Genomic DNA, 8,771 nt, shown 5'->3' with positions numbered 1-8,771 from the left:
GTCCTGTTGACTCTATTAACTGGCATGTCAGCACACTCAGTGTAAACTATATCCACAGCTAGAGCATTATAGCTGCATAGCTATAAAAACAGCCTTTCTAGAGAGAGACAAAACCTTCTTAAGTTAAACCCTCCCCAATACTACTTTTATTATTCCCAAAAAAGGTCATTTAGAGCTCAGACTATTGAACTTTTTCCCTTCAGGACCAGTAGTATAATAAACTTTATTAATGACTGTTGCATTTTTCCAAATTTTCTTCCTCTCAAATTTACTGCAAAACTATTTTTCTCTGCTTGTGTGCATACTTGAAGTGAGCTGATTACTGAGGATCCACATATCTCCAGACTACCCTTGAGAATGTTACCTGCTGAGTAGCAACTCTGCTAGAACAGACCTGGTGAGCAGCACGCTAAATGTGAGTTAGCAGGGTGGGCACATGGTGATGAAGGTTAATAGTATACTGGATGGTATCAGCAGCAGCACAGCCAGGAGATCAAGCAAAGTAAATATTCTCTCTTTACTTGGCACTCATTAGACCACATCTGGAATACCACCTCCAGTTTTGGGCTTAACAGTACAGGAAGATGCTGATAAACCAGAGTGAGGTGACTGGAGAACCACTAAACCGGCCAGGAGTTGGAGGGAGTGAGGCTTATCCAGCCTGGAGTGGAGATAGCTTTGGGGGGCCCCCACAGCTGCCTTGGGTGCCTAAGGAGAAGACAGAGGCAGGCCACAACACTGTGATGGGTGGATGAGAGACAAAGGGGTTAAATTGAAGTAGGGGAGGTTCCAACTAGGTGTAAAGGGGAAAAAATCACTATAAGGATGATTATGCAGTGGCACAGATTGCACAGAAAGGATGTGTGACCTCCCTCCATCTTTGGAGGGTTAAGATCTGGCTGGACAAAATCCTGAGCAAGCTGGGCTGACCTCAGAGCTAACCCTGCTGGGAGCAGAGGACTGCCCTTGAGACCTCCTGAGGTCCTTCCAGCCTGAATGATCCTGTAATTATTCTGTGAGCCTATGATATGTCAGTGCTTCGACTTTACCACTTCTATGAGAGTTACACTGAGGTGTCAGTAACCATGGGAATTTAGAAAGGGTGGGGGTGGGCGAGAAAGGCTTTTGTAGATGCAGCCTAAGGTAAAAACAAAAGATGAGAACCTTCTTTTAAAATGCAAATTAAGGCTCTCAACAGCAACACAAAAGAAGCTAGCTACTAATCTTTCCACTGATCCCTAATTGCTCATGGCTCTATTCTACTATGCTGTATTATATTCTTTGTTCAAGAAATCACCCTGCATTCCCTCAGGCTAAAAGACCAAATATTCAGGTTAAGGGCAGGTTATTCTGTGAGAGAGAGATCTGCATGCACAGTGTTAGGGTGAAAGTGTATACATTTAATTGCTCACTAGTTTTTAGGGAGTGATATAAACTAGGGCCTAGAGTTGCTGGACAAGATCTTGCCTAATTTCTTCTCTTGCTTTTGACAGAAAAGGCTTGGCTGCACCACATAGATGACACATTGGGGAAAACAGACAAGTAGAAAAGTGCATATTCTATTCGATAAAACATTTGAAGTCCCCAGCACCTTTCAGCCTACCATCATGTTTTCTATCTGATAATAACTTGTTCCAAGTCGAATTACCATGGTTGGCTGCATCCTATCACACCTTTGGATTAGGAAAGTGGAGCTTAGAAGTATTTGTGAAGTATTTCTTGATTATTCAGAAGTTAGCTCCTGATTGAAGTGGGCTGCAGCAAAACACCAAGTTCACCCCTGTGTGTAGCAAAAGCTCTGAACCATGCTTCAGGAAATTGACCTTCAGAGATTATGATGACCTTCAAACTGTTGCTACATCACTGAAGTGAGTTTTTTGTGGAATTTGATGATAAGCCTGTGGATTACTGGGTGATACTATGTCAACACCTTTGATAAGCACTCAAGAAAGAGACATATCTGAAGAAATGATTTCAAACACCAGCACTTCAGAGCAGCAGAAAAAAAAATACAGGAGCTCTTCAGTATGAACCAGTTTCAATGTCAGCATACATCCTTTTATTTACAGGAATATTTATAGAACAATAAAAAGAAGTAATATTTGATATTTATGAACAGTTACTTACAGGAAAGTGCTTGGAACAATAAACTTTCTGAATTACTACCATTTGCATATTATTATTGTTACTGTTGTTATTAATAGCAATATTAATGCAGTAGTCCTTAAGGACAACAGATAAAAACAAAGCATTAATTGTTCTGGGAACTGTACAAATACAGGATAGGAATAAAAATCAGTCTTTGCCTCCTAATAAAGTACTATACTTAAGGATATTTCAATAACTTTGGGATGACTTGTCCAAGAATAATAATCAGTTTTAAAAACGGAACTTCAGAAGAGTTGATAGAAACGATTAGAATTACCATTATAGAGAGAAGGAAAAAAATCCTGGTATGATGTCTGGGTTTTGCCCATTTTGATCATTCCATGTAGTACAAAAGGGTAAAAGGGTGTGTTTTCTTTGAAGCAATGCAGAATTGTTGAACAGGGAAGATTCTAAGTAGCTGAATGAAGTATTTCGAAGGACAATAGAAGACATGCAGTTGCTGGAGCACGACAGCTGAAGACCACTAAGACGCACAAGCATTTTCTTTTAATAATTTTCTATATTCAGATATACGTAAGTTTAAAAAAACCATCTATCAAGATAAAACATATAGCTGAAAATTAAAAATATCCAAGAAACTGAAATGACTTGGTGTTTATTTGTACTGTTTAGCACAAATGAATCAAACCCCACATTTCTTCTACTGTACTAAAAGTGAAAAATCTTCAAACTATTTCTTAGAACTCTTTTAACACCTAAATAACTGGTAGAAAAAGAACTATTTTTTTAAAGAATTGTTTTTTATATATACTCTGAAGAAAATTAGGTTCCATTTGAACAGGCTATGAATACTTGAAAATTCAAGTTCAGTCAAATATATTACTTTGCATATTCTGGACCACATGCACTGATATTTATAGAAAGAAAAAATTGTATCATGTCACACCCTCTACGCATGCCTCAGTATTTGTATAGGAGTTCGGAGATGTTTTAATCATTTTCTCACATCATTCTTGACAATTACTGGGGAGAAAAGGAGGACTAACGTGACTTTCAGGTCACTCATAAGACATCTAGCGGTACTGAATATTAAGAGAGATGGCAGAAGCCATTGAAAATTTAAGAAAATAATAGGAGCTGCACAGCGAGCGAGGCCAGGTCTTCTTACTGACTGTGAAATAATTCTGCCTGCTAAAATACAGCTATTTGTGATCTGCATGACCATTAGGGAAATAAAATTCTATTTTTAGAATTATGCCTAGGGTATGAAGTATTTGTATCATCTCATGCTGAACTCCAGTTCACTACCCCTTAGGACTATTTGCACATGGCATTGGAAACAATGATTATCTGTAAACTGAAACCTGTTATCTTTCCCTTCACTTACCTTTTTAGAAACACCTCTGATTGTTCCCCACCCCCTCTCTCCCCACCACAGAACCCCACATACTTGAAGAAAATACTAGGTTAAGCAGTCCAGAATTAATGTCTTGTGTTTTTTAAACTAATAGCTGTGTTGTATGATTTTTGTAAAGTGATCAGACCCTTTGGTATCAAGATTTTGCAAATCTAGTTCTTGAAAACTTGAGTAACTGAAGCTATTCCGAGCACTCCTGAAATTACTCCAGTTTTGCTACTGATTTGTGTACTGTCCATTACAATAATCCATTTAATAGAAAGTATTTGGTTTTTACTCATCAGAAATCTAACGTCTCACTGACTAAAGACTCAGGTCATGATGCTCAGTGTCTTCCTCACAGTTTTAATCTCTTACTGGGGGTTACTTTTCTCATATTATGGGTGATCTGCCAGTGTTTACACTGGATGATTTCAATGTATTTCTTTCTCGCATGATCAATATGTTCTGGGATAATTTCTCTAGTGGCTTTCCTTTTTTCCCAGATTTGCACTAAATTTTTCTATCCTTTTCAATCTCCCTTACTTTATTCACTTGCATTGCTTTCTTAGCATACTTCTGTTCCAATATCTACCATCCATTTTAATTTTCTTCAGGGCCAACTCATTCCCAACTTTACACCCTGTAACCAAAGGCTATTTTTTTCTTAACATAAGTAATCCCCATTCTAGAAAATTGTCACTATATAATGATCACTATCAGTTTACATCTAATCATGTTATACTTTGTCTCTTTTTAATTTACTGTACTCTATTTTTAACATACAATAATCTAAACAATTTACCAGATATGATTTTCTCTATCTACTATTTCCTTAACTTGTTCAGTTGTGCAATCTAGTGACTCATTTTGGTGGCTACCTAATCAGCTGCTTGACTGAGAAGAGTTAAGTACTTCTTAACTGCTAAATTGAATGCCTGCTTGTTTTCTCCTGGGAATTCAAAGTAAGTTTTCATAGAATACGTAGCACAAGATATTCCTACCTCTTAGATTTCTGTGTTTTAAAATAAATTGTATAAGGTCTTATTTGTCTATTATTTTGTTTTTAGATGCGGAGAAACATGAACTACTATCTAAAGACAGAAGTGCAGCACTTCTTTAGGTTAAATGTCTTTTATTTTACCTAGTCAAATTTTTCATCTGCTTTTTAAGATCTCATCTAAAGGCATTAGACTTTCAATATTACTTGTGGTAATGATAAATCACGAAATGTCTATACTTTACTTGTTCTATCCTCACTGTAACCTTTCTTCAGTAGCTATTGAGATGATATATTAATTTTGTTGTTTGAAACTTGTTGAAATATAATATTCAGCAAAAGTGTATCTATTTATCCAATTTAGTTAATTGGATTTAGGTTAGCCCAAATATATGTATGTAGGTAGCACAAAAGTAAGAGCACACAAGCATATTGGAAGTAAATGAACATTATTAGAAAAGTGTGTATAGAGATTATTTTTAAATTGCACAACATAAAAAAGCAATATTCAGCATTCAGATTATCTCAAATTCTTGTAATTGCCTTAAGTGCCTATTTATAAAACTCTAAGATTCATATACAAGTCTTTTTATTTATGTTTCTGTTCCACTCTATAAATGTATTTCCACTGTACTCAAAGTACATAATTGCTATGTAAGCTTGATTTTTGTTACTACTTTTGTATTCCACAGATAGACGTTTTTTCCACTTATACTCATCTCAAAACCTTTTTAAAAGTTGTCTTATGTCTCCTCTTCTGTTATTGTGACTTACTGGCAAAAACAGGAATCTGCTCATTGACATTGGAGCTAAATCCATACTCTCATAATTTATTACCCACAGGCGAGACTTATCCATGAAGACTGAAAATAATTGCTTGAAATTTTCTGTCTCTTTCTGTTTACACTTACCCTTCATGCACAAAATAAAATTCTGCTTTTCTCAGTAGAACTACACACACACACACAAAAAAAAAAAAAAAAAAAAAAAAAAAAAAAGGAACAGGCTCTTTTTGTTCCTTAGATTTTCATGGCTTACTGCACACCAGATTGTGTCCTGATAGATCAAAAACTAAAGAAGATATAGAAATAATTCAGGGAGTGAGAACCACCAAAATGTTCCTATTCTTCGTACAGTTTCCCAGTTTACTGGTATCTAGATGCTTTGTTACTCGTTATTGAACTCACAGGTGTAACACAGCCAAGTAATCTATCCTGAAATTTTTTATAGGATCTTCCTCTACCTCCCCACCCAAATGTAAATGCATGTATACCATGTATACCAAGGAGAGGTCTGTTCTGTGTCCTTTAGTACTTTCAGTGTGAATATCAACTGGAATAAGTAATACCTATCTACTTAGGTAAGCAGGCTAAGTACAAGCAGACTAACTTTAGTATTGAGAAATAATCATGAGCTTGTTTAATAGCTTTGGTTCACATCAGTGAACCCTCTGAACCATCATTTCTGAACAATTTTTCTTTGCAGTTCAGAATCATAAATTACTTCACCATCTGTGCAACTTGAGACCCTAAATGTGAATGTACCATGTTATTTCTGAGAACCAATCTTACTGTATGGAATGCACATTTTTACTATTTCTTTAGCCTCATGCTTAAGCAAATATTAGTGGTTCAGTGAAACAGCAAACTGATGTCCATTGCCTTGATCCCAGAACGTGCAGGTGATTCATGTAACCAGTTTAACCAACAAGTTTCATTTTATCATAACCGGTTCAGGTATGGACCTCCTAGTACTTTCTGAAGAGCCTTCACCCTTGCTGTTATGTCCTAAGCTTTTCATTTCTGTCTGAGGATAGCATCCTCAAAGTTATTGTAAGCCATTCTGCACAGTGTGCAAGTGTCACAGCCTTAGTACACATTGCCCTAATGGCTCAGACTCAAATGAGGCACACTAGATTGTATACTTGTCAAAAGAATCAGAGGTAAGAAAACCTGCCTATATTAAATTGCCAACTGAACACTATCAAAATTTTGACCAACATTTTTTTTACTATAGGAATGCCATGATAGTAAGTGAATTATATTCCAAATCTTCCTTCTCTCAGAATATTCCAGTTTTAGTCGTTTTGCACTTTTGATATCAGTTCTGGCAGCAGCCTGTGGCATGCAAGACAGCACCAGGAGGGCTGGAACATAAGAAAAGGAAAGGGCATTCACAGCTTCAAAGGCAGTGCCATAACAGAGTCCTGTACTGGAAGACAGGGTTGTGCCCTGACACAGCACATTGTCTGAGAACTAGAAGCAAGGCTCCAGACAAGGGGAAAATATATATATATATATACAGTTGGTACCTGGGAAATGCCTAGAAGGTAAAGAGCTAGGCCCATCTGTGAGAAGCAGGAGTGGCATACAGAGTTCCTCCAGGCTCCAGATTTCAGCTTGGGTTAGAGGCATTGATGGAGGGAGCAAATGGGAGAAAGTTGTAATTGGGGTTTGTTCAGACTAGGCTTGAAAAGTGAGTTTTTGCTATAAAAATAATGCATCCACTTAGAGATCTAGCTCCAGGAAGCTCAAACCTTGTACTGCACCTACTGGAGATGCAGTGTTTGTTTTTTGTCTGAGTTATAAAACAGCCTTAATGTTACAATTGTGAGGATTAATCATGGCTTACACTTTGTTTTTTTGTGTCTTACAGACTGACTAGTGAGAGTGGCTGTCCATCACTGAAGATACTGTGTGAAAGGGCTCATTTGTTGAAATTTTGAAAAGAGTAATTTTTCTGTGACTGAGATCATGGTCTGTGGTCACTCATTTCCTTGGAATCAGTCAGAGTAGTGACTTGTATCCTGAAAGCAGATGCAGGTCACGTTCCTACTATGAATGCAGACTCTGAGGCTCCTGGAGCTCTGATTTTGGGATCTCCCAGTGTACACAGTACGACATTGCCATCCTTAAATCAACTTTTGGTAACGTAAGGAGCTCTTTGATGCAATCTAAGACTCTCCTCTACTTTCAGGGCAGATCTAATCTCTTTTCTTCTCTAGGCAGTTAGAGGTTCTGGAGTGATCTGCTGCAGCAAGTTCCTTCTCTGGAAAATTTTGTGCCGTATTGATAATTGAAAACATAACTACTATGTATATGAGCATATGAGCATTATTTTTAATTTGCCTTTTTTTTTTGTAATTTCCTTTGTGCTCACTGACACATTTGATACATTTACCATCTTCTTTGCAAGCAATGAGAGTACAGTTCTCACACCTTTTACTATAAGAACAGATAATCTCTTAAGTGTGTTCTATGACCTCCCTGTAATGAAGGTTCAGGTCCTATTTCCTATGGCCTTATTTCCTGTTGGCAGTCTGGACAGGATGCCAACAATGTAATTAGGTGTGCAGTATGAACTTTACGCGCACAGGAGAAAGGGAAGTCTTTGCTTAAGAACATGACCTTCCTGTAAGCAGTCAGGTGCTGGTCTCTCCCCCTTTAAAATTTTGTTCAATTTGCCAAAAAATCAGAATGGCTTTTCCTGCAATTAGAGTGCAAGTCATACTGCTCATGCTTTTCAAGGGTCATAACCATGCATTAGCTCTGCAGTTAACTCTGAGACCTTTCCCTGGGCTACTGAGGTAATGGCTGACTCTGGCTAGCTGACCTAATCGCCTTGGAATTCGGATCATGCCCTGCTGTGGGGCTTGAATGAATTTAGCACCTCAGTAAACATAACCAGTGCTGGACTCAAAGCTGATCCTAAAGAGAGTTAGAAGCAAGGCAGTCAACTTTACTTTAAAAATGATTAGCTGTCTCTGTGCCTCTCTGACAGCCACATCGTCAGTGCTGTGCGTCACCCCACCAGAACTCCCCTTCCTCCTTGTCCTCCTTTGGATATGAGGTGCTCTGAACGACAGCCTGCGTGTGCCGCAGAGCCTCCGCTAAAACTCTGGCCGATTAGAAATTGCCAAAATAAATGAAAAATTTGCTCTTAAATAATGATTTCATTTTGGTAAGCAACTATTTCAAATGCACATCCCACCTAGGTGAACTAAAGCTTTACCACACATGTCAGTCCACCTAGAATCTACTTTGAGTTTATCTGAAAGAGTTAAACATGATAAACTGTCATTGAATATATGTTTAACACATTACCAGAATATTCTTTTTGTTTTTACAACATATTTTCTTATTAAAGACTATCATGTAAATACCAGAACAGTGTTCTGGGGCTATAGATTAATTTTCTTGAAAAAGAAGTATTTTCTCCAGGTCATATAAATGTACATATAAGCATCCTAAAAAGAAAGCATGTATT

Source organism: Rhea pennata, chromosome Z (assembly GCF_028389875.1).
Source record: "Rhea pennata isolate bPtePen1 chromosome Z, bPtePen1.pri, whole genome shotgun sequence".
Lineage (NCBI taxonomy): Eukaryota > Metazoa > Chordata > Aves > Rheiformes > Rheidae > Rhea > Rhea pennata.
The sequence above is the reverse complement of the archived record's forward strand: the minus strand, read 5'-3'. Positions refer to the sequence as shown.